The sequence below is a fragment of the Pelobates fuscus genome, chromosome 4 (assembly GCF_036172605.1).
Source record: "Pelobates fuscus isolate aPelFus1 chromosome 4, aPelFus1.pri, whole genome shotgun sequence".
NCBI lineage: Eukaryota > Metazoa > Chordata > Amphibia > Anura > Pelobatidae > Pelobates > Pelobates fuscus.
The window spans coordinates 135,446,889-135,473,817 of NC_086320.1; positions in this window are offsets into that span (position 1 = coordinate 135,446,889).

A 26,929-nucleotide genomic window follows, 5' to 3' on the forward strand; every position below is an offset into this window, starting at 1 on the left:
TATATCAGGCAGAATAAAAACATAGATCAAAATAATGTAAACTTTTACAAAGGACTACACCATTAAGCCTAGAAATGCTGAAAAACAGCATAAATCATGTTTTCATTCACTTGATCATAAAAATATGTATTTTAAAACTCGTTTTAACAATTTAAGATGCTTAGCAAATCTGTGTTTGTCATGTAATTGTGAGCTTTTTCAACTTCATTAATTACCAGGTATCAGTGGTCAGATGGCATGCCATGACTTCCTTTTGCACAATTGAGTTCAAGTTGGGGATTGCCTTTTGTGAAAAGAAATTCCGGCCGGGTACCTTCCACTGCGGTGTCCCAATAGCTACAAATTTTTTGAACGCCTCAGACTCAACCAGATTGTATGGTAAAAGCTGGCGGGCTAATAGTTCAGACAAGCCAGCTGTCAGACGCTGGGCAAGGGGGTGACTTGGTGACATTGGCTTCTTACGCTCAAACATGTCCTTGACAGACACATGACTGTGGGCAGATGAGCGGGAACTGCTCAAGGCGGGAGACGGAGTGGCGGATGGTTGAGAGGGGGCAAGAAGGACAGAAGTGGTTGACGTGGCTGAAGATGCTAGACCAGGAGGAGGATGGCGGCTTAGAGTAGGCGTGCTGCTTGTACTCATGTGTTGATCCCATAGGCGTTTGTGATGTGAGATCATGTGCCTACGCAAAGCAGTTGTACCTAGGTGGGTGTTGGACCTCCCACGACTCAGTTTCCTTTGGCACAGGTTGCAAATGGCATCGCTGTTGTCCGAGGCAGACACACAAAAAAAATGCCACACTGCTGAGCTCTGCAATGACAGCATTCTGGTGGTGGACACAGCATGCGTTGATTGGCGTGCTGTCTGGCTGACCCCGGGTGCCAATGCATGCTGTCTGACTGTGCCACTAGCTCCTTGCGACGACCCCCCCCCTGCTTCCAACTCGTCTCCTCCTCCTCTCTGTTTCCCCATCTGAACTTTCGCCCTGTTCTTCTTCTTGCCGAGCGGGCACCCAAGTGACATCCATGGACGCATCGTCATCATCAACCGCTTCGCTTGTATCTGACAACTCAGAAAAGGAAGCAGCAGCGGGTACAACATCATCATCATCACACCGTACCTCCATGTGTTTAATGCTGCCTGCCTGAGACATATCCCTGTTATCTACATCCTCTAGCAATAATGGTTGCGCATCACTCATTTCTTCAAACGGGTGTGTGAATAACTCCTCTGACATACCAAGTAATGCGGCTGTGGTGCTAGTTTTGGTGGTGGCGGCAGGCGGGTGAGTGGTATCTTGAGAGGTGCCTGAAGCTAAGCTGGAGGAGGATGGTGCGTCAAGGTTCCGAGCGGAGGCTGTACAAGATTGGGTGTCCTGTGTTAGCCAGTCAACTCTGTCCTCAGAACTTTTCAAGTTCAGGGTACGTGGCTTCTGAAAACTGGGCATTATTCTAGGGCAAAAGGGAATAACAGCACCACGACCACGACGGCCCCTGCGGGGTGGTCTGCCTCTGCCTGTCATTTTTTGGGGGATTAGTGGTACTATGCGTGCAAGCTACTGTGAGACCAGATATGATTGGCAATGTGAACTGTTACAGTTCTCCAGAGCACACACTGTATGCCTGACACACCCGCTTGAAGACAAGTAACTGCTATTCAATCTATAACAGTGAAAAAAAAAAATGTTGTTTGTAAAAGCACGCTATAGAGACACCAGATATGATTGGCAATGTGCACTGGAACAGTTCTGCAGAGCACACACTGTAGGCCTGACACACCCGCTTGAAGACAAGTAACTGCTATTCAATCTATAACAGTGAAAAAAAAATGTTGTTTTTAAAAGCACGCTATAGAGACACCAGATATGATTGGCAATGTGCACTGGAACAGTTCTGGAGAGCACACGCTGAAGGAAGGACTGACAGAGCCGCTTGAAGGACACTGACTGGCTGCTATTAGCTTACACTAGAAACCTTTTTTCTTTGTAAAAGCACGCTAAAGAGACACCAAATATGATTGGCAACTGTCAAAGCACGCTGGCACAGGTCTGCAGAGCACACGCTGAAGTAGGCCTGACACCCAGACGCTTGCAGACAACTAACTGCTCTTCTATTACAGTGAGAAAAAAATATTTCTTTTAAATCTAAAGCTTAAGCTATTGTAAAAACAGATATGAGTGGTGGCACTGGGCAAGAGGGCACAGTATCCACTGTGAACCTCACACAGAAGCTGGCAGGCAGGCAGGCAACTGCTCTTCTATTACAGTGGAAACAAAATTTTGGTTGCAGAGCACACGCTGAAGTAGGCCTGACACCCAGACGCTTGCAGACAACTAACTGCTCTTCTATTACAGTGAAAAAAATATATTTCTTTTAAATCTAAAGCTTAACCTATTGTAAAAACAGATATGAGTGTAAATGAGTTTTTAAAAGCACGCTATAGAGACACCAGATATGATTGGCAATGTGCACTGGAACAGTTCTGGAGAGCACACGCTGAAGGAAGGACTGACAGAGCCGCTTGAAGGACACTGACTGGCTGCTATTAGCTTACACTAGAAACCTTTTTTCTTTGTAAAAGCACGCTATAGAGACACCAGATATGATTGGCAATGTGCACTTGAACAGTTCTGCAGAGCACACACTGTAGGCCTGACACACCCGCTTGAAGACAAGTAACTGCTATTCAATCTATAACAGTGAAAAAAAAAAAATTGTTTTTAAAAGCACGCTATAGAGACACCAGATATGATTGGCAATGTGCACTGGAACAGTTCTGCAGAGCACACACTGTAGGCCTGACACACCCGCTTGAAGACAAGTAACTGCTATTCAATCTATAACAGTGAAAAAAAAAATTGTTTTTAAAAGCACGCTATAGAGACACCAGATATGATTGGCAATGTGCACTGGAACAGTTCTGGAGAGCACACGCTTAAGGAAGGACTGACAGAGCCGCTTGAAGGACACTGACTGGCTGCTATTAGCTTACACTAGAAACCTTTTTTCTTTGTAAAAGCACGCTATAGAGACACCAGATATGATTGGCAATGTGCACTGGAACAGTTCTGCAGAGCACACACTGTAGGCCTGACACACCCGCTTGAAGACAAGTAACTGCTATTCAATCTATAACAGTGAAAAAAAAAATTGTTTTTAAAAGCACGCTATAGAGACACCAGATATGATTGGCAATGTGCACTGGAACAGTTCTGGAGAGCACACGCTTAAGAAAGGACTGACAGAGCCGCTTGAAGGACACTGACTGGCTGCTATTAGCTTACACTAGAAACCTTTTTTCTTTGTAAAAGCACGCTAAAGAGACACCAAATATGATTGGCAACTGTCAAAGCACGCTGGCACAGGTCTGCAGAGCACACGCTGAAGTAGGCCTGACACCCAGACGCTTGCAGACAACTAACTGCTCTTCTATTACAGTGAGAAAAAAAATATTTCTTTTAAATCTAAAGCTTAAGCTATTGTAAAAACAGATATGAGTGGTGGCACTGGGCAAGAGGGCACAGTATCCACTGTGAACCTCACACAGAAGCTGGCAGGCAGGCAGGCAGGCAACTGCTCTTCTATTACAGTGGAAACAAAATTTTGGTTGTAAAAGCACGCTATAGAGACACCAGATATGATTGGCAACTGTCAAAGCACGCTGGCAGTGTTGTGCAGGGCACACACTGAAGGAAGGCCTGACAGAGCCGCTTGAAGGACACTGAATGGCTGCTATTAGCTTACACTGGAAACCTTTTTTCTTTGTAAAAGCACGCTATAGAGACACCAGATATGATTGGCAACTGTCAAAGTACGCTGGCAGGGTTGTGCAGGGCACACGCTGAAGGAAGGCCTGACAGAGCCGCTTGAAGGACACTGACTGGCTGCTATTAGCTTACACTGGAAACCTTTTTTCTTTGTAAAAGCACGCTAAAGAGACACCAGATATGATTGGCAACTGTCAAAGCATGCTGGCACAGGTCTGCAGAGCACACGCCGAAATAGGCCTGACACCCAGACGCTTGCAGACAACTAACTGCTCTTCTATTACAGTGAAAACATTTTTTTTCTTTTAAATCTGAAACTTAACCTATTGTAATAACAGATATGAGTGGTGGCACTGACTGTGCAAATGGGCAAGGCATCCAACCTGACACAGAAGCTGGCAGGCAGGCAACTGCTCTTCTATTACAGTGAAAAAAAAAATATTTATTTTAAATGTAAAGCTTAACCTATTGTTAAAACAGATATGAGTGGTGGCGCTGACTGTGCAAATGGGCAAGGCATCCAACCTGACACAGAAGCTGGCAGGCAGGGAACTGCTCTTCTATTACAGTGAAAAAAAAATATTTCTTTTAAATCTAAAGCTTAACCTATTGTAAAAACAGATATGAGTGGTGGCACTGGGCAAGTAGGCACAGTATCCAATGTGAACCTCACACAGAAGCTGGCAGGCAGGCACCTGCAATTACATTACACAGGAAAAAAAAAAAAAAAAAGCAGCCTGATGTTATAGCCCTAAAAAGGGCTTTTTGGGGTGCTGTCCTTACAGCAGATATCAGATGAGTCCTTCAGGATTGTAGTGGACACTGAATACCCTAGCCTAGCTATCAATTTCCCTATCTAATCAGCAGCAGCTAAACTTTCCCTCCTCTCACTAAGCATGCAGCTTCAGAATGAATCGAAAATGGATGCTGGGAGGGAGGTTGGAGGGTGTGGAAGGGAGGGTGTGCTGCTGATTGGCTGGAATGTGTCTGCTGACCGAGAGGCACAGGGTCAAAGTTTGCCCAATGATGACGAATAGGGGGCGGATCGAACTGCGCATGTGTCCGCCCGCCGCGGCGAACGCGAACACGCTAAGTTCGCCGGGAACTGTTCGCCGGCGGACAGTTCGGTACATCACTAGTGGCTGAGTAAATTAAAATTCTATACATGATAGAAACTTTCAAGTCAAATCAGATCAAATCGATTTATTACATTTGATTGATTTTCTTTTACCTTCACAAGTTATGGGGAAGGTTTGTATACCCTTCTTTACACTCCATATCTATTATATGGTGAAAGCAACATTTATATATAGTAGATATTTTGCCTTTTAAACAAGGTGTAATATTAATCTTAAAAGGTCAGTAAGTCGTCAGACACATATGAAATTGGATGCACACAATCACAACCTAATAATATACTAAATGGCCATGTGCCTGAGGTAAGCTGGCAGACTGGTACAAAGGGGGATCACTCAGAATAGCAGCAGTGGTCGCCTTTGAACGTCATCCCTGGGATAAAAATTGCAGTCCCTTTTCTATATCCCTGCAAAAAGGTAAAACAACAAAAGCAAGAACAAATACAAATCTGCTTTAAAGGGTGAACGGCTAGCAGTTTTAGCAGCCCTACCTAACTTCTAATGGGGGATATTACTCAAGACTGTGACAGCAGAAGTCTTTGGACATGAAGCAACATGATAATCTCTTTTTACATTTAGAGATGAGTAGCCAAAATTGTTAGGTTGAAATTAAATACAATTATTTTTCTCAGCTAAATCTGCTAAGAGCTTTGACCTCTTGGATTGAGGCTGTTACCAGTAACTGAGAAGACTCTACCACTCTGAACACTTATGGGTCGGAATGGCAACATCTGTTGCACAACCAGCCTAAAGCCTGGCCACACCTGACTTGTGTATTTCCAGTAAGGACAAAGGGGAAGTAAAGTCAAATCTTAGGCATGTGGAGTGTGACAAGGAAAATGTGGAAGCTTTATGGGTAGATGTCTGCTTGGTGCAAACAAAAGGAAATCAATTATTGATTGGGATATGTTATAAACCCAGTCTCCACTCCTTCAAAAAATCATTAAAAACCCACTTCTTCATAAAAGCGTATCAATTAAACTGTTAATAGCTCCCAACTGATTCCTCTTCTGCAACTGTCACTAGTCTAATACTATCCTTACCTTTTGTGTCATTTTACCCCACTCCCTCTAGCATGTAAGCTCATTGAGCAGGGCCCTCAACCCCTCTGTTCCTGTGTGTCCAACTTGTCTGGTTACAACTACATGTCTGTTCGTCCACCCATTGTAAAGCGCTGCAGAATTTGACGGCGCTCTATAAATAATATAATAATAATATAATAATTATAATAATAAACCACCTAATGTAAATATTAATGTGGAAGAACAGCTGTTAGAGCAAACTGTGAAAGCTGCAAATCGGGGGAACATGTTAATTATTGGAGATTTGAATTACCTGGACATAAATTGGGATAGAGTGACTAGTACTTCAGCAAGGGGAATCAGATTTTTTAATGTGTTAAATGACACCTTTATGTCACAACTGGTACAAGCACAAACTAGAAAGGATGCTTGTCTGGATCTCTTTATAACAAACAATGTTGATCTTTTGACCAACATTCAAGTAGGGGAGCATTTGGGAAATAGTGATCACAATATGGTACTCAAAAACTCAAAAAAGCTAAAGCACGTGGGGTATACTAAAACATATAATTTTTAAAAAGCCAGTTTCAACAAGATTAGGGCAGCTCTAAAACATATCGACTGGCATAAACTCCTTAGTGAAAAAAAAACACTGAGGATAAATGGAAACTATTTACACAAATATTAGAAAGGTATAGTTCTCAGTATGTACCATTGGGTAATAAATCTAAAAGAAACAAATTTAAACCAATGTGGCATAGTAGAGAAGTAAAACAAGAGATTAAAAATAAGAAAAGGGCATTTAAAGCATTTACATCGGACAAATCAGAGGCATCCTATATAAGATATAAGGAATCTTATATCTGGAATCAATAATGCTTTCAAAAAGGCAAATAAAGTGGCTAAACTAGAAAATTAGATATTGATAGACAAAGAATGCAAAACCAACCCAAATTTTTGGGTCAATTCTAAAAAAATAAAAAATGAAAATATCACTTAAAACAGAGATGGGTCTGTTAGCTTATGAAGACCAGGAAAAGGCAGAAATTTTAAATAACTATTTTTCTTCAGTATATATTATTGAGGATCCTATGGCAAGATATATGCAAATGATTGCTGCAAAAAACTTGCATATAACTTGTGATTGTATGACTCGAGGCAAGGTGCTATAGCAGTTAAAGAAAATTAATGTAAATAAAGCTCCGTGGCCTGAAGGTATTCACCCACGAGGAGCCAAGTGGAGCCAAGTGGGGAAATAAGTGAACCTCTGTATTTAATGTTTCAAGATTCTTTTGTTTCAGGTATTGTACCAGAGGATTGGAGGAAGGCAGATGGGTTTTAAAATCCATTCCTGGAAATTATAGACCTGTGAGCTTAACTTCTGTTACTGAGAAAATATTTGAAGGGCTATTAAGGGATAATATTCAGGAATTCATTGGGAAGAACTTTGTTATTAGCAATAATCAGCATGGTTTTATGAAACTTAGGTCTTGTCAAACTAGCCTAATTGCATTCTACAAAGAAGTAAGTAGAAGTATAGATCAGGGTGTGGCAGTGGATGTGATCTACTTGGATTTTGCCAAGGCATTTGATACAGTGTCACTTACTCTTCTGCACATAAAAATGTGGTTAATGGCATTTACCGTCTTGACAGGAAAAGTTGTGCTGAGTAGCAATACCGCCCTGACAGGAAAAGTTGTGCCAAGCAGTAATCATGCACATGGAAACCTGGTAATTGCTTTTGGGGTCAAAGGCTGGTCATGGCCAATCAGATCCACAGGAGGGGTATTTAACCCCACTTCTCCTTTTGCTCATTGCCCTGTTGTGCTTTCATCCTGATGGTAATCCAAGAGTGCGTTCCTGAACTTGATTTTCTGGTATTTGACTTTGGCTTTGTTTTGACTCTCTGGTATCCTTGACTTTTGGGTTTCCCTCATCGTTGTGTCTGATTCTGTGTTCCTGACCTCGGCAAGTAGTTTGACTATTCTTGGATACGTTAAGACTGGCCATTCTAAGGTCTGGTTGTACGTTATCCTTAGTCCTAGGTGTGACACAGTTCTACGTGCTGGATCAACATGTAATCCTGACATACGGTTCCTCACAATAGGTTAGTCTTCAAGCAAAAATAAATTGGTCTAGATGATTATTCTTGTTCTTGGGTAGAACATTGGCTTGAGGATAGAGTACAATGAGTTATCATTAATGGTAAATTTTCAGACTGGACAAAGGTGGTAAGTGATGTCCTTCAGGGTTCTTTTTTGGGACCACTTCTATTTAAGATATTTATAAATTATCTTGAAATAGGCATTGAAAGCCATGTTTCAGTGTTTGCAGATGACACAAAACTTTGTAAAGTAATAAAATGTGAGCAGGATTTTGCTTTGCTGCAGAGGGATTTGGATAGATTGGGGGACTGGGCACTAAAATGGCAGATGAAATTTAACATAGAGAAATGCATAGTTATGCACTTCATGGTCAAGAATGCACAGGCAACTTGCACCATAAATGGTAGTAAATTAGGGATAACCACACACAAGAAGGATTTGGGAATTGTTATAGACAACAAATTAGGCAGCAATATGCAATGTCATTCTGCAGTTGCTAAGGCCAGTAAGGTTTTGTCATCTATAAATAGGGGCATAAATTATCGGGATGAAAATATAAATTTACCTCTTTATACATCGCTGGTAAGACCACACCTTGAATATGCTGTGCACCTATTCTAAAGAAGGATATCATGGCACTAGAAAAAGTGCAGAGCTGAGCTACAAAATTGATAAAAGGAATGGAACATTTTAGTCATGAAGAAAGGTTAAAAAGTTTAAATCTCTTTAGTTTGGAAAGAGGGTGCCTCAGAGGGGATATGATAACATTATACAAATTTATTTGGGTCCAGTACAAACCAATTATCTGGAAATCTATTCATAAACAGGGCTATACATAGGACACAAGGACACACATTTAGACAAAGAAAAGTTTTTTTTTACAGTAAGAGCAATAAGGATATGGAATTCTCTGCCCGAAGAGGTGGTTTTATCAGAGTCCATACAAATGTTTAAACTTCAATTGGATAAATACTTGCAAAAACATAAAATACAGGGATATCATTTATAATTAGTGGGGTAATAGCTACTTGATCCAAGGAGACATCTGATTGCTAATTTGGAATTCAAGAAGGAATTTTTTCCTAGTTTGTTGCAAAATTGAAAGCGCTTCAGACTGTTTTTTTTTGCCTTCTTTTGGATCAACAGCAAAAACATATGCAAGGAAGGCTGAACTTGATGGACGCAAGTCTCTTTTCAGTTATGTAACTATGTAAAAGGTGTCACACATTCAGCCTTTCCTTTCATACTTCAATCTCCTAATAAAGGCTATTAGGTTTGCACAGAACTATCTCATTGACAGTACTGAATGGTTTGAACTACAAAACATTAGAAGCAAAGGACACCCAGGGAGACATATAGTAAGATACCATTACCAGTTTGTAGTTTCTGTGAAGCTCTGCATTAGAAAGCTGCAGAATCCCCATCCTTGTCATAATGGAGTTGGAGAATATGGCATAGAGCTGGTAGTAGACCATAGCTTATGAGGATTTGGAGAGTGATCTTGAACATGTTGCTTAGGAAATGTTTGAGGTTACTATAACATTGCCTATGAACCAATCAAAATTATTTTAAGGTTAAGATATTTTGGTTCTATTAGCATATCGCAATGATGGTCAGCCTAATCGCATTGCATAACAAATAAACAAAACTAGTAAAGTGTTAAATAGACTAAGATGGACTTGCATTTGTAAGGTGATTATACTACATCCCTGTGGTCAGTGACAGACATGAACAATTTTTGCAGAATGCATTTCTTACCCACAGGATAAGTTTCAGAGCACATCATTTGTTTTAATGAAGAGTTTAGATCATGATTTATAAATGTTTTCATGTAAGAGCTGAATGTCTAGCCATATTTGAAGTTATTTATAGGAGTGAACTGGGGCCAACTTAGCATTCAATATTTTTTTCAGATTTAGCTTTCGGAATTGTTTGAATAAGACAATATTTGCAGGTTCCTCTTTTCCAGAATGGTTTTAAGAGCTCCATGTCTCAACACCAAAGCCATCCTGTTGCAATACAGCCTCAAGTTGTGATATCCTTGCTTTTTTTTGTGTGGCTAATTGTTGTATCTGCTTGAATGTATAGCTGATATCTTAAAAAAAAAAAAAATAAGATGTGTAAGTCGATAATTTTTCAATCTAAAAACAAATTGTAGTTTAACAGCTAATGGTGATATGAACACTAAAAACACTTTTTCTAGTAAATTTCTAGTAAAGATGATTACAGCCAAGCCAACACTTCCTGATTAAAGGGCTACTGCACATGCTCTGAAATCACCACACTGCACCAATCAGCATATTCCCACAGAGGTGCATTAGCTCAAAAAATCTCTTTGGTAGTCGCCCACTCCACGCTTATTCAAGCAAACATTAAAAGGACTGGATGAAAGCAAGAGGGTATTCAGCAATTGTCCAGTACTGGTACAGTCCAGAGGGCAGCTAAATCACAAAATCCTGGGTCTCTCTTTTCCCGTAGAGAAGTAGGTAAAAACAAAGAGGGAGGTGCAGAACCTGGAATGTCCTTGAAGTGTGTATTTATAACCATAAAAAGGAGGAGAAATAGGAAAGTGATAGTGAAGTACATAACAAATGTACTTGTAGATGCAGCCTCTCTTGCAGATATTTAGGAGAAAGCAGAGATATATAGTGCAATATACCAGACTCAATTTTAAAATATATAGCTATGAAGGATGTGCAGTCCATGTTCTGGAAACCTAGAGAGTGGCTCCACAGGTATGGAGTGAAGTAGTATTATCCCCACTGTAGGATATAGGTGCTGGTGGTATCTCTCCGATTATATAAGTAAAAGAGAAAATAAAGAGGAAATAAAACCACAATAGTATAGACTGTAAAAAGTGACGAATAAAATGAAATAGATAAAAAACAAAAAACAAATAGGCATTGCTCTGTCCAACAGGCTTAGGTGGCATTATCCCCACCAAGAATATGAAGTACATGAAACCAGCAGCAAACAGGTCCAATAAAAAAAGTACTCTTATTGATAAAAAACAATAAATTATAAAATATAGGGTAAAAGGGTTTAACCATTCAATTGCTTTCTCAAAAGTGTTTTCTTTGATAGGACTGTGACTGGTGTAAGTAGTAGAATCATGGTAGAGTTTATTACAGAAAGAATAGACATATAATAGAAAAGAATAAGAAGAACAAGTACTAAATGGATGGACAGTTTTACATTTAAAATCATGTTGTGGGAGCGGCGCCTGACTTCCGGTGCGGATGGCTGCGTTCTGCTAGAGCTCCGTACCGGCAGGCTTCTAAAGCACAAATAACCGCGAGTATACCCGACGAAATTCCCCCACACTCGGTCCACAACATCCCCACAACGCCCCTGACCGACCTAACATGGGTGGAGGACGAAAATCGAAGCACGGCGCGGAGGTGGCGCCGATATTCCGCGCCCGCAGGGCAGAGAGCTCCACACGCGGGGAAGATGGCCGCGATGAGGACTCTGACTCTGCGGCAAGTGATACAAGCCGCACAGCAGCCGCAAAACCCCTCACAAAGGACGACCTCCGGCACCTGCTACAGGAGATCAAAACTAACATGGCCGCTGAGTTCACCAGGCACCTGGCACCTATCACTGCGAGCCTCAATGACTTGACACACAGAACCACAGCCATTGAAGATCAAATGGACCGCACATCCTCGCGGACCCAGGCGAACGAGACCGCCATTGCTGCACTACAAGAGCAGGTACACCAATTAGAAGAGGCCCAAGAAGACCTTAATAACCGCTCCCGCCGTAATAACATACGGATTAGAGGGGTGCCAGAGTCAGTGGGAATTGACACGCTAGCATCCACGCTACGGGAACTATTCTGCGGCCTACTACCCGAGGCCTCACCAGCCGAACTCCTGCTAGACAGGGCACACAGGGCCCTCAAAGCCCCCCTCCCCAATGCAACCCAGCCCAGGGACATTATCATCCGCATGCATTACTTCCACATCAAGGAAGCACTCATGAGGGCGGCTAGAGACAACCCACTGCAGATAGAGGGGCATCAGATATCCTTCTACCAAGATCTAGCCCCGAGCACTCTACGCAAAAGGCGGGAACTGCGGCCCCTCACCCAGGAACTGGCCAGAAGACATATTAGGTATACCTGGGGACACCCCTTCAAGCTGCAGGTCAGGCGGAATGACAGAACCCACACCTTGCACAACATTTCGGAGGCCGCTGAATTCGCAGAACGTCTGGGCCTACCCGCCATTGACTTCTCGGCGGAACCGACAGACAGGCGACCCTCCGGAAGGCCAGCAGCCAGAGGCCCACACCCAAATCTAGCAGGAAACCCAGCGCCCGGAGGACCTCGTCCCCCAACCACCAACTAACCACGATTATGTGCGAGAGACATCAAGGACTAGACAAACACTTCCTCCACAAACCTCACCATCAATAAGCCATCAGGACTATAAGGACTGTATCCGTGAGATTGCCGAACCCATGGACACGCTTACCAGAAGACGACATTTTCCCGGCCAATTGTCGACAAGAACCAGATAAGATATGACTTTGTCCTGAACACGCACACTTAGCCCTTGCCCCTATGACAGGCTAGAGGGACACGATAAAACACCAGCCTAGACCTTCGCCGCTGGCCCTGAGCGCAACCCGCTACACTCCCCCCCCCCCCCCCCCACACTTAGAAACCAGAAAAAAATAAAAAACAAAGGGAAAAGATACAAAAAAAAAAAAAAAAAAAAAAAAAAAAAAAAAAAAAAACATGCTAAAGTACTAATAAGATATAAAAAAAAAAAAAAAAAAAAAGTATTCATGACTGCCTAACCCTATAGCTTAGAACCTCACCTACAGCCGCTCGCGCTGACTTTAAACCCCTCTGACAGCACCACAGGGAATAGGTGATGTAGGGGATGCTCGAGAGAGGATAGGCAAGCAACTTTCCAATACCCCTGGGGGGGGACATACGAGCAATCCTAGACCCATAGCCACCCCGCTTTATCCCACACTCACTGGATGCCACCTCGCCTGACCTCGGAGGCGCGAAATACAGAGAAACCGTCACCAAATGATTGGCATCCCCTCCTCACCATACATGCAACCCCCGCGCAGGGTCTCATAGAGATCAGGACTTAGTGTATATGAAGCTGTACCGCATTAGGGAACATTCAAGCTGTTTATGTTATGCATGCCATGTTTTCAATGTTTTAAATGTTTTAAATGTTTTGATTGTTATATGTCTTATTCACTGTGACGCTGCCTCCCCTCTAGACTTAGCGTAAGCAACATGGAAGACTGGACCCACCGACGCACAAAGGACAACACGGACAGCTACCTGATCGACAACTCCAAGATACAGTACCAACTTCCCAACGACCTGACAGCACTGACCTACGACACTTACGCCTTGGCATAAGGTAAGACAATACAGACCATACGGAACCACCAGTGACACGGACCGACCACCACACACTAAGGTATACACTTCACCAGCTTACATGCCTGCCGGCGACTCTGTTAGAGAGACCGCCAACCCCAGACGTCACAACACCACCAGGGTAAGAATACCCACGGAGCGGCTAGACGCTCACCCCCATTCCCTACTGGCCACACTATAAGCCCAGTAGCTCACCCCCCCCGACTTTTCGCTTACCCTTTACCGTCCCTTCCTCCCCGGCTTCCCCCCCTCTACCTTTTCCCCTTTCGGGAACCGAGAACTAGAGTCCCCCCCCCATCTTTCCCTCTCTCCCTTCCCCCCAGCCCCACAGCCTTGGACCGCCCGGGCGCGGGCCCCACACCCGTTCACACTCCACACCTAGCTACCGTTCACGAGCGCCACTAGCACAATGCCCACACACCTACGCTGCGTGTCCATTAACGCAAAAGGCCTAAACTCACCCACCAAACGCCACAGCATACTCAGATGGGCACATAAACAAAACATAGACATCCTGCTTATTCAAGAAACTCATTTCACAACCCAACGAGCCTTCCCCTTAACAAATAGATACTACACGAAAAGCTATATGGCTACGTCCCCAGACTCCAAAACAAAAGGAGTTGCCATTTTACTAAAAGCCAATTGCCCCCTCTCTGATATAGTATGCAACAGGGACCCACAGGGACGCTACGTCACGATACAAGGGAGGGTGGGCACCACGGCCTATGCCTTCTCTTCAGTTTATGCACCTACAATACCAGATACATCATTTTGGCAACAATTAACGACACACTTCAACACCTATTCCACTGCACGCCTCATAGTGGGAGGAGACTGCAATGCAGTCCATACTCCGGCCATAGACAGGACGCATCCCCATAACACGCGCACCCGCCCATCGCAAAATGACGCTCTATTCCACCAATTCCTAACGTCACAAAACCTGATCGACATATGGAGGGCACAACACCCAACAATCAGGGACTACACATTTTACTCCCACCCACACGGCACGTATTCCCGTATAGACCACTTCTTAGTGACCCCTAACCTAGTACCCCAGGTCACTAGATCGGAAATAGGCTCCATATCATGGTCAGACCATGCTGAGATCGCTATTACTTTGACCCTGCCGACCATCCACAAACATTGGACATGGAGGCTAAACCCTCTCCTCTTACACGACGACCTAATCAAAGACAGAATCACTAAGGAGTTAAAGGACTACTTCGACCTCAATACCCGGGCAGACACCACTCCCGCGATGATCTGGGCCGCGCACAAAACGGTCATTAGAGGCACCCTTATTAGCTTAGCTTCACATAAGAAAAAACGATCGCAACAACAAATCACCGACGCAATGACGGAGCTCCGTCACCTAGAAACCATACACAAAAAGAACCCACACCCCAACACGCTAACTAAATTAACTGCACTTCGGGACTTACTTAAAAGCCTTACGCAAAAAGACACTGCCAAAGCCTTGATGTGGCTAAAACGCACTTTTTACGAAAAAGGGAACAAGGCGGACACAATGCTGGCCCGCCGCCTTAAGCAACGAATCGAAGCTAAACGGATTTCCGCTATACGCACCGAAAAAGGTGACACAAGCAACTGCCCGACACACATAGGTCGTATCTTCCAGGACTACTACACTGACCTCTATAACCACTCCCGACATTCCCAGAACAACCCAGACTCCTTACACGCCCGTATAGATAAATTCCTGAACGACGTGTCCCTACCCACGATGACCCAGGAGGCAAAGGCCTCAATGGGGCGAGATGTGACGGTGGAAGAGATGGCGTTAGCCCTAGGCTCCTTCAAGCCCAACAAAAGCCCGGGCCCAGATGGCTACTCTGCCTTATATTATAAGGAATTTAGCCCACTACTGCTCCCCCACCTGTGCAGGGTATTTAACGCTACACTTAGGGGAGAAACCCTCCCACCGGATATGACTAGCGCGAACATCTGCCTCCTGCCCAAACCCGGTAAGGACCACCTAGAACCCTCTCACTATAGGCCAATATCTCTACTTAACGTGGACCTCAAACTCATGACTAAGGTCATGGCAAATAGACTGAACCCGTACCTAGAATCCCTGATCCACCCAGATCAAGTGGGATTTATCCCCCACAGACAGGCCGCGGACAACACTCGACGAGCGGTGGACCTTATATGGCTCGCTAACCATAGACAAACTCCAACTGCAGTAATATCACTCGACGCCGAAAAGGCCTTTGACCGCCTGACATGGCCCTTTTTACACCACACCCTAACGCACATAGGACTACCGCCGGAATTCACCTCATTCTTGCAGGCGGTATACCACGATCCTCAAGGGGCACTCCTACTGCCCCACATTCCGCCCCCGCGCTTTCCCATTACCAACGGCACACGCCAGGGGTGCCCTCTATCACCCCTGTTGTTTGCCCTCTCCCTGGAACCCTTACTCCAGGCGGTGCGAGCCAGCGGGGAGGTGGAGGGGATCACTGTACGGGGGGAGACATTCAAGATCTCGGCGTACGCCGACGACATTCTCCTGACGCTGACCAACCCGGAACACTCCCTAGGGCACTTTCTAAGCATCGTACAGGAATACTCCGACATCTCGGGCTACAAGCTCAATTTAAACAAATCTGAACTCCTTCCCGTGCAGTTAGACCCCGCGAGCCTAGAAAGGTTACGCCAAACATTCCCACTTAGGATCTGCCACCTGGCTATTTCCTACCTCGGAATCCAATTGCCAGCTGACGTCTCCTCCCTATATGCCAAGAACTACACTCCCATACTCCTTAAAGCACACGAGGACCTCATCAAATGGAGACCCCTGGGGATATCATGGATAGGGCGCGTGACCTCCATTAAGATGAATCTCCTCCCTAGGTTCCTCTACCTCTTCCAAACCCTACCCATCCCGCTACATAAACCAGACTTCAAAGCCCTCCAATCAGCTATTGACACGTTCATATGGAACGGACATAGACCAAGGGTGCGAAGGAGCACACTATACGTGCCAAAGAAAACAGGAGGTCTGGGCCTACCTAACTTTTTACACTACCATACGGCAGCACATTTAGCCCAGATCCAGCAATGGCATATCCCGCCTGGAAAGAAGAGATGGGTGGACCTGGAACACCTGATCTTTGGACGCGACCACCCGTCCCTATACATGTGGACACCCAGACCTCATAGACCCCTACCACCGCCAACAGCTCCCGCGATTAACCACGCACTGGACCTGTGGGACAAGACGAGGGACAAATATGACCTCTCCTCTTTCCTATCCCCGATGACCCCCATCTGGAGGAACAAGCTGTTCCCCCCAGGTCTCACCCCCAAACACTTTGCCAACTTTGAGCAAAGAGATATATCCAGAATAGGACACCTCTATCAGGGCACCGAAACCATCCAATTCGCGGACATCCCAGAATCTTCTTCCCTGACAACATTTGACCACTTCAGGTATATCCAACTGCGAAGCTTCGCGGCTACACCGAGCATCAAGCAAGCGGGAACAGCTCCGCTCACCAAATTCGAACGTGACTGCACAACCCGCCCAAACAGAAAAGGCCAAATATCAGACCTATACATGACCATCGCCAACCACCCCACACAACGCTCCCTCCCATACATTTTAGCATGGGAAAGAGACCTAGGCCCACCAACTGAATCGACGGACTGGCCCGACATCTGGGAGGCAATAGCCTCAGTGTCCATATGCGTAACCCACTCAGAACAAGCATATAAAATGCTATTCCGGTGGTACCTCACACCACAACGCCTAGCCACCATGCACCAGACGCCGACTAACACATGCTGGAAACAGTGCGGGGAAACGGGGACATTCCTACACTGCTGGTGGACATGCCCGAAACTCCGCCCGCTGTGGCAAAGCGCCACCCAATTAATCACCAAACTGCTACACAAACCGTGCCCGGTGGACCCTTGGGCCCTGTTGCTATCCAAACCCATAGAACCATTCACAAGATCAGAAAACAAACTAATTGCCCGTATCGCACTGGCCATCCGCAGATCAATTGCAGAACTCTGGTCCACGCCCCGTATCCCACCACAAGACATGATCACACGAAAAATTGTAGAGTGCTCGCAAATGGACAAATTGACGGCACTAATCCGAGACACCCCTAAACAGTTCCACAAAATATGGGACCCATGGCTGGAGGGGGACACGACTATCCCCTGGTGACCCGCACACACAGACAGGGACACGATTAACATCATCAGTATAGACTGAACCGCCAACACTCCACCACAACACTGGCTCACCACAAAACTCATACTCCACATTACTCACTCTAGGCCCTCCCGGGGCCCGGGCGGGGGGGCCCGACGCCCCGGGCGGTCCACAGGCTGTAACCCCTTCCTATATCCCAACACACCCACATAAGACCACCTGTAGGGATATCAACCCACCTATCTAAACCCACCGTCATGACGTCCCCTAACACAACACCAACAGACACACAGCACACCCACGCATCAGAGGGACGCACAGACGACCACCCCGCCAACATACAAGTTACCGAACCCGACAAATACAGACCATTACTTCGACCCTACAGAGGGGGCACAGTAGGGACCACGCACAGCCTATCACAAACGACTAGAGACGGACAAACCCGACATCTGGATCTACAGCAGGACTACCCTCAGCACGAGTCCCCAACACCCTCACCACCCAATACCAACTGGGCGATCAACCAGGCAAGCCCCCTGACGCAACCCTAAACGGATCACCCCCGACGGACGCGACAGACAGGAACCAAACAACGTCCCCGACGGGACTAGACACTCTAACCCTGGCTGGACTCACGACCTGACCAGACCCCCACCCCCCCCCCCCCCCCTTAACCTAAAGACAACCCCCCCCACCGCGACGATATTGGTATACACAATTACTGGCTCCCAAAAGAGCGAGAATGAACGCATGGATTCCTGACCACCAATCAATACCGATACATCACTGTATACCATTGCTTGCATTATAATATTCTTATGCGTACCCTGCGATGGTACAAATCTGATCGGATGCATATGTTATACCCCCACCCCAACCCATTCCCTCTTTTCTTTTCTGTACCCCCTCTCCCGAATATCGCTATGTTTACTTAAATACACAAAAAATCCGACAAATAAAGAATGATTAAAAAAAAAAAAAATCATGTTGTGATCTGTATCTAAAAACAACTTTGTTCTTTGTTAGTGCCACCATTGAAGAGATAGTTTTAAGCTGTAGCTCAAATTTGCCCTGCTACAAGACGCTTGGGGGAGGGGAGTTATCATGGCAACAATGGGTTATTCTTGGGATGATGCTAAAAAAGGGTAACTCACCATGGAAACCAATAGAAAATCTCTCATCATTTATCACTTTGCACCCAAAGTAACAATTGATTTGCCTTGAAAAATCCCCCCCTTTCTTTAGATAAAGATACAATTACTTTAAACGTATAGCTTCCATTCCTCTTCAGTGTGTCAAATATTTTTCAGATGCATTCTCACTAATAAAAAATAATATACTGTATAATATATGCATACATACATGTATCCGTATGTATATCTATATTTCCTGGCTAATAATGGCAGCATATACACATGGGTTAGCTCCTCCCCTTCAGCCGATATGACAGGAAAACCACCAAGGTTTTAAAAGGAGGCTCCATCCCTAAGGTCCTCAGTCTTTTTCCTGTCCTACAGCCCTTAGGACGTGAGCAATTTGCTCCCTTTACGGACATGTATGTTTTTTATCTTCATTACTTTAGTTGCCTGTTTTACTGTAGTACATTATGCAGTTGTGCTTTTATGCTGTGATGCATTTAAGCTTCGATATCTTTAAACTAGTGCATTATACAGCTGTACCTTATTTTTAAGATTGTGGTACATTATGCGGTTGTGCTTTTGCTAGGAAGCATTTAAGCTGTGTTGCATTTAACCCCTTAAGGACCAAACTTCTGGAATAAAAGGGAATCATGACATGTCACATGTCATGTGTCCTTAAGGGGTTAAGCTGTGTGGCATTTAAAACTGTTTCATTTACATTTGCATTTAATACTGTTGCATGTAATACCGCAAGTCATTGGAAACTGCTGTACATTTGGAAAACTGCAGTGCATTTGAAGACTGATATATTTTAAAACTTTGATACATTTTGAAAACTGTACCTTTTATACCTTGAGGCCTTTAAACTTTGACTTTTTGCACGTGGTTGCCTTTTCAACTCCCTTGCAGGCACTTTTGTTATCTATTTTGCTTCCCCTCGGTCCCAGTGATTTATTCCCAGTACCCTGGGTCTTTAGGGGCCATGTAGGCTTCAGACAGAGTCCTCTCCTGGTCTCTAAACAGCAAACACACTTGGAATAGGCCCACATGTGTGCAGTTTGTGCCTTATTGGGCCTAATACAGATGCCTTGCATTGTGGGAATACAAGTTTTGGCAGCCATCTTGCATAAGGGCAATTGCCAGAAAGTGCCTAAAATAAAGGGAAAATTACAGTAAACATACCACACTTTTTCGGTAAGTATTTGCAGGGTCTCCAGACATGGATAAGTGCTGTCTTCAGCCTGCTTTAAAGCTGTTTTGCTGGTTTCTTATAGAATTTAACAATGCACATTTTTTCTTAATACTTTACCACAGGTAATATTTAGTTATTATTATTTGTCAGGTGTCTGATTCTTCACCAGGATCTGGTTATGAGGAGAAAACAGTGGAAGGAATCGGCTATGCACTGACTTCCTCCAGAAGGTTGTCGCTTCAGCATGACCTATTATTGTGCAGCCACATGACATGCGGGCAGGGCTTACAAAGTAAGTTCCAGAGGCCTTAGGGGTAAGAAAAGAGGCCAGGCTTTACCCTGTGAAGGAAGTTATTTCCAACCCCAGAACTACACCACCTAAGTTGCACACTTATGGATCATAGGTGGACGCAGACCTGTCCAAAATTTTACGCCTACCATTGCAGGAGGCTGTAACTTCCGCTGCTGTTTCTACAAACATGAAATATGTGATTAAAGATCTAAAGGCTACTATGGAGTGAGATATTAAAAGCCAAGATTGAAGAGGCAGTCTGAAGTCTTCAGGTTACAACTGACTTCGTCACAGAAACTTCCCTAGATGTAACTAGGATATTCTCTGGATCAAATGGCTTTATCTACAGCAGCTAAGAAGCATTATGGTTCTATTTCTGGAATGATGACTCATCCTCCAAGTCTGCCCTCTACACCATTCTATTTGAAGGGGTGTTGCTGTTTGGGAAAACTTTGGATAATTCCATTGAAAAGGCGAATGAGGGCTGCAAGATATTGGTACCTTAGGATGGAAGTTTCAAGGATCCCAGCTCCTCATAGTCTGACCGGAGAACCTCCAGTGACCAGTATTTCTGAGATACATGGAGCTACTGGCCCTGCAGGGAATACTCCAGAGGTGACTCATGGCAGTTGGTAAGCCTGCCTTTCAAGGTTCTAGTGGAGCTATAACGCAGTCGTTTTGCTCTTCAGCAATGAACATATCTCCTCCAGTACTAGGAGCCTCATTTTTCTGATCACACATACCTGGGCTCGTCATACTCTGGAGGCTTGAGTGGTATCCATGGTCCAGATTGATATAGACTGGAGTTTTTTCTTAACGGGCACAGGAGTCTCCATACCAACAGGAGTATTAAGACCAATGAATCAAAAGGTAAAGCACTGAAGGAAGAAGCCTTCTGGACGAAGTGGTGATTTTTTTTTTTAGGTCCCAGAACAAGAACAGTTCCAGGGACAAGTTTCGCCTCTCTTCTGGTGCTAAGAGGAAAAGAACATGAAAGCCTACACTGGGCATAAGAGGGGCCAACAAGAGGCTGAATGTCAGTCTTCGGGATGGAGTCAATCAGATCCATATCTCAAGCAATCTGGAAGGATAATTTCCTTACCTCTATATATCTCAAGGATGCTTACTTTCAGTCCAATCTGCAAAGATCTTCGGCATTAGCTCAGAAGAGAACCTACCATTTGGCCTTAATGTGGCCCCAAGAATCTTTATATGTGCTTATAGTCTTATTGAGAGTCCAGAACTCCACCTGGTTCCATTATCTGGAGGATCTACTTCTGATAGCCTTAGACCCTCAGAAGGCAGGCACACAGAGGTATATAGTTCTTTCATAACTCCTAAAGTTTGACTGCTTGATGAATATCAAGAAAAACAGTTTCACACCAGCTCAGTGGTTGACATTCCCAAGGGGAAAATTCTATGCTCTGCTTTTCCCTATCTCGGGAACCGTTCCACAGATTGTAAAGGTTTTCTCTCCCAGTGTCTTCATTTCTGCTTGGTAACAGCAAGAAAATAGATGCAACTACTAGGAATCCTGGCTTCCACTAGCAGACTTGTCAGATGGGCCCAATGGCATCTCTGGATTCCTTACAGATCCTTCCTATCTTGGTCTAACAAGAGAAAGATTATTGGAGCCAGCCACTTACTATGTCCCCATCAGTGGCGTTACACCTTACCCTGGCAGCTGAAAGAGGGATTAGATCTCTGAATTTCCAGTGAACAGAACCTCATTGGTCGATTATTAGCTTGAATTCCAGTTTTTATAAGATTGGTTGCACAGTGTTTGGACCATGTTGCACAATATTTCCATTCATTTGTATGGAACTAAGAGTCATTTTCAAGGTTCTTCTTCACTTCAGAGGCTTGCTGAAGAATGAGGGGGTCCAAATTTGCTCAAATATCAATGCAACTGTATCCTATATCTACCAAGATGGGTCTCACAGATACGTATTGATGGAATTCCAGCCCATAATGATCAGGGCACAGAAGAACAACCAGTGGCTCAGAATACAATGGCTGTTTGCTGGAGCAGAATAACTGTGGACAAGGTGGATTGGCAACCATGTCCTGACGTATCCTCAGGGTTGACGCAGATTGCCTGATACCCTACATAGATCTGATGGCCATTTCTTGGACCTGCCAGGTCCAGAAGTATTTTTTACATGCTAGGACCAGAATGCTCAGGTTCAGGATACACTGACTCAAATTTTGAATTTTAGTCTGATGTACATATTTTCCTGTTTTCGACTTTCCTAAAAAGGCAATGCAAAAGGTGACAGTGGAAGACCGTGTCGACTCTAATTCCTACGATGAATAAGATGATTCTGGAACCTCCAAGGGAAATTCCTGTACGTCCAGACATATTACAAGGCCCCATGACACACCAGGATCCTCAAGTTCTGGTGTTGATGCGGGAGTCCATATTAGTATAGGCATCCCTGAGACGGTCATTGAGATCCTCCTACAATTCTATACAGGCTTTACTAAGCTTGACATGCTTTTGTCTGTTGGAATTACTCCTCGTTCAGGCCTTGAAAGGTTCTGTGTTATAACACTCTAGATGAGCACTTAGCTGCACTTTGCTTCATATAGGCATTGATTGAAATCATGCCTCCACTGAGTGTGGTGAAGCGAATATGTGACGTACCACTGGTCTCACGGGCCCTGACTGAACCATTATTTGAACCTCTAGAAGGAGCTTCCATAGTGGTAGCACAGAAAGTGCTGGTGGCTGGTACCCCAGCAAGGAAAATGGGTGAACTCCAGGCTTGATCCTGTGAACCCCCTTTCACTACTTTTCAACAGATATGGTCGTCTTGCATTTGGCACCTGAAGATCCTGCCTATGTTGAATGCTTATCTATGTCATTCTCTACCTGTACTGAAGGGTACCAATTGAGCATTGATGCCCCTGGTGCTTTGTTTCATGTAAGCAACAATTGAACTCAAGCCTCCGCTGAGAGTGTTGAAGCCAATATGTGACGTACCACTGGTCTCACAGACTCTGACTGAACTTCTAGCAGGAGCTTCCATGATGTTAGCCCAGACGTTGCTGTTGCTGGTGACTGGTACCTCAGCAAGGTGAATGTGTGCACTTAGCTGCACTTTGCTTCATATAGGCATTGAATGATATCATGCCTCCACTGAGTGTGGTGAAGCCAATATGTGACGTACCACTGGTCTCACGGGCCCTGACAACCATTACTCGAACCTCTAGAAGGAGCTTCCATGGTGGTAGCACAGAAAGTGCTGGTGGCTGGTACCCCAGCAAGGAAAATGGGTGAACTCCAGGCTTGATCCTGTGTACCCCCATTCACTGAATTTCAACAGGATATGGTTGTCTTGCATGTAGCACCAGAGATCCTGCCTAAAAGTGAGAGCCTTTCAATGCCATTCTCTACCTGTACCAAAGGATTTGGGGCATTCTCCACTAGTACTGTTACAGCATCTCGTGGGCTTCCATGGCAATGGTCTCTGCTGAAACTTTGTAAAGTTGGCATTTGGACCTCTTTGAACTAGTTTGTCCTGCATTACATATTGGACATTGAAGCAATTAATGAGGCACAATTTGGACGTCACGTCCGTTCTCTACCTGTGCTGGAGGGTATCAGGGCACTCTCCTCTCATGCTGTTGCAGCATCATGGGTTGCCATGGCAATGGTTTCTGCTGACACTTTTTGTAAGCTAGCATTTGAACCTCTTTAGACACGTTTGTCTGGCATTTCATACTGTTCGTTAAAACAGTCTATGATGCACAATTGGTACTCAAGTACTTAACTCAGTTCATTCTTCTATCTATGTTGAATTATTCGGATTATTTGATTGACTATTCTGTCCCTCCCTTTGTAAGCTTGGGTATTCCCCATGTGTATATGCTGCCATGATTAGCCAGGAAAGTGGAAAATGTATTCATACTTACCGTAATTTTCTTTTCCTGGCTACTATTCATGGCAGCATATACTTCCCACCCATTAATGTCTCTATTTATGTACTGTAGAGCTTGTAAACTGACTGAGGACCTTAGGGATGGAGCCTCCTTTTAAAACCTTGGTGGTTTTCCTGTCCTATCGGCTGAAGGGGAGGATCTAACCCATGTGTATATGCTGCCATGAATAATAGCCAGGAAAAGAAAATTACGGTAAGTATGAATAAACTTTCCACTATATGTATAATTATAAAACAATGGCTGGAAGGTACTCACTTTTTCCGCATTGTTTTCAAAGCAAACTGAATACTAGTTTTACAAAACCTTGGGGCTGCCATTGAGGAACAGTATATATAACAAAAAAAAAAAAGAAGGAGGGCACTCACAGGACTTTTAAGTAAAAAATAAAATACTTTTAATTTGTGAATTACATCACAATGCGCATTATATAAGATATATAATATATCTTCTTTACCAGTTAGAGTATATTTAGGATTATCCTAGAGCAAAGTTGCACATTGGCACATTGTTCTGGGAACAGGATCATTGTACCAGATGGAGTCCTCTAACACCTGTCATGTTAAATGTATTCATTTCAGCATACAGCTGACACTCTGACATTTTGTTAATAACATAATGTACTTTTATCACTCAGTGTAAATGAGTTTTAAAGAGCATTAAGTAAAGATGAGCAAGTATTAACATTTCTCTATTTATATGCATTCACTAGATAATACCTTCATTGCTCCCTTTGCAGTCAAGATTGAGTGAGCATTCATAAGGCTCCACAAGTTATAAAAGCTACCATTCAGTCTGTAATTGACCTATTTGTCTTATGACTTTAATAAAAATACCATCCCTGCCATTCTGACAATGCCAACCTGACACACAGTACATATTTTAAACTGACAAAGTAAAAACACTTTTCTTCTTTCTAAAAAAGATCACTCTTTATGTTTTGGCTGAAAAATGTTACATCGAAAGAAGAATAAAATTAAAATAGCTCTATTTTTACAAAACAAGGTGGTTTTTACATAAGCTATAATATTCTTGGTATTTACCTATGATATCTAAAATCTATGAAAATTCTTCAATGGTATATACTGGTATTCATAGTAAACTGGTAAAAAAAAAAATATCCCCTATTGAACATAGATTGAATATACTAAACATATGAATATGTACAAAGCATAGTCCCGTGTATCTCATATTGTTTTTTTTTTGTGTTGTCCCATGTCATTCTTTCCTGCAAGATTAAAAAAAAATTGTTAAGAAAATGAATTTTGGTGTGCAAATTAACTTTGTTTCTCACTACAGTGTTGAAGTTCAAGTATACTTTACAATTAATGCTTTCTGAAAAAGCCCATGATTATTGTTACCATTCATCATTAAATCAACAGAACACACAAAGGGGTTATTCACAAAACATCGGAAAATGACCAACTTCTGACCACAGTGACAAAAACAGTTGGAACTTAGTGGCTCCAGTGAATATATGCAATCGCCGGATGCATTCAGTGTCCGGATTAGGCATGTGCATGGGGAAAATTTTTGGTTCGGTTCGGCATTCCGAAATTCGGGACTTTGGCAATTCGGGACTCGGCACTTCAAAACTTTGGAACTTTGACAACTTCGGAACTTCGGCACTTCAGCACTTCGGAACTTTGACACTTTGGAAATTCTGCAACTTCGGCACTTCGACACTTCGGAACTTAGGAATTTCGGAACTTCGGCATTTCAAGACTTTGGCACTTTGGGACTTCCCTTGCAGCCTCTTAGTAGATAACTCCCTAATTCCCACGGTATTAGGGAGTTATCTACCAAAATGCTGAAAGACCTAAATTGGTAATACTAAGTAAAAATTAATTAAAAATAGGGTCCCCCTCCCGAGCACCCACCCGACCTATTGCCCCCCGGCCCCCACCCCTGAGCGGCGGGTGGGGGCCCTAAAGTAAAATGATGGCAGGGACACCTATTGTCCTTCCCCCCGGCCCCCACCCCTGAGAGGCGGGTGGGGGCCCTACAGTAAAATAAGGAGGGGGGACCTAATGTCCTCCCCCTGGCCCCCACCCCTGAGCGGTGGGTGGGGGCCTTAAATACTAAAAAAGGAAGGACCTAATGTCCTCCCCACTGGCCCCACCCCTGAGCGGCAGGTGGGGGCCCTAAATACTAATAAGGAGGGGGACCTAATGTCCTCCCCCCTTGCCCCCACCCCTGAGTGGCAGGTGGGGGCCCTAAATACTAATAAGGGGGGGACCTAATGTCGTCACCCCTGGCCTCCACCCCTGAGCGATAGGTGGGGGCCCTAAATTGGAATGGGGGGACCTAATGTCCTCGCCCCTTCCCCCACCCCTGAGCGGTGGGTGGGTGTCCTATATACTAATAAGGGGGGACCTAATGTCCTCCCCCCTGCCCCCACCCCTGAATGGCGGGAAGTGGCCCTTAAATACTAATAAGGGGGGACCTAAGGTCATCCCAAATGGCCCCCACCCATGAGCGGCAGGTGGGGGCCCTAAATACTATTAAGGAGGAGGACCTAATGTCCTCCCCCCTGGCCCCCACCCCTGATCGGTAGGTGGGGGCCCTAAATTGGAATAAGGGAGGGACCTAATGTCCTCCCCCCTGCCCCCAACCCTGAGCGGTGGGTGGGGGCCCTAAATACTAATAAAGGGGGGGCCTTAATCTCCTCCCCCCCTGTCCCCCACCCCTGAATCGCTGGTGGGGGCCCT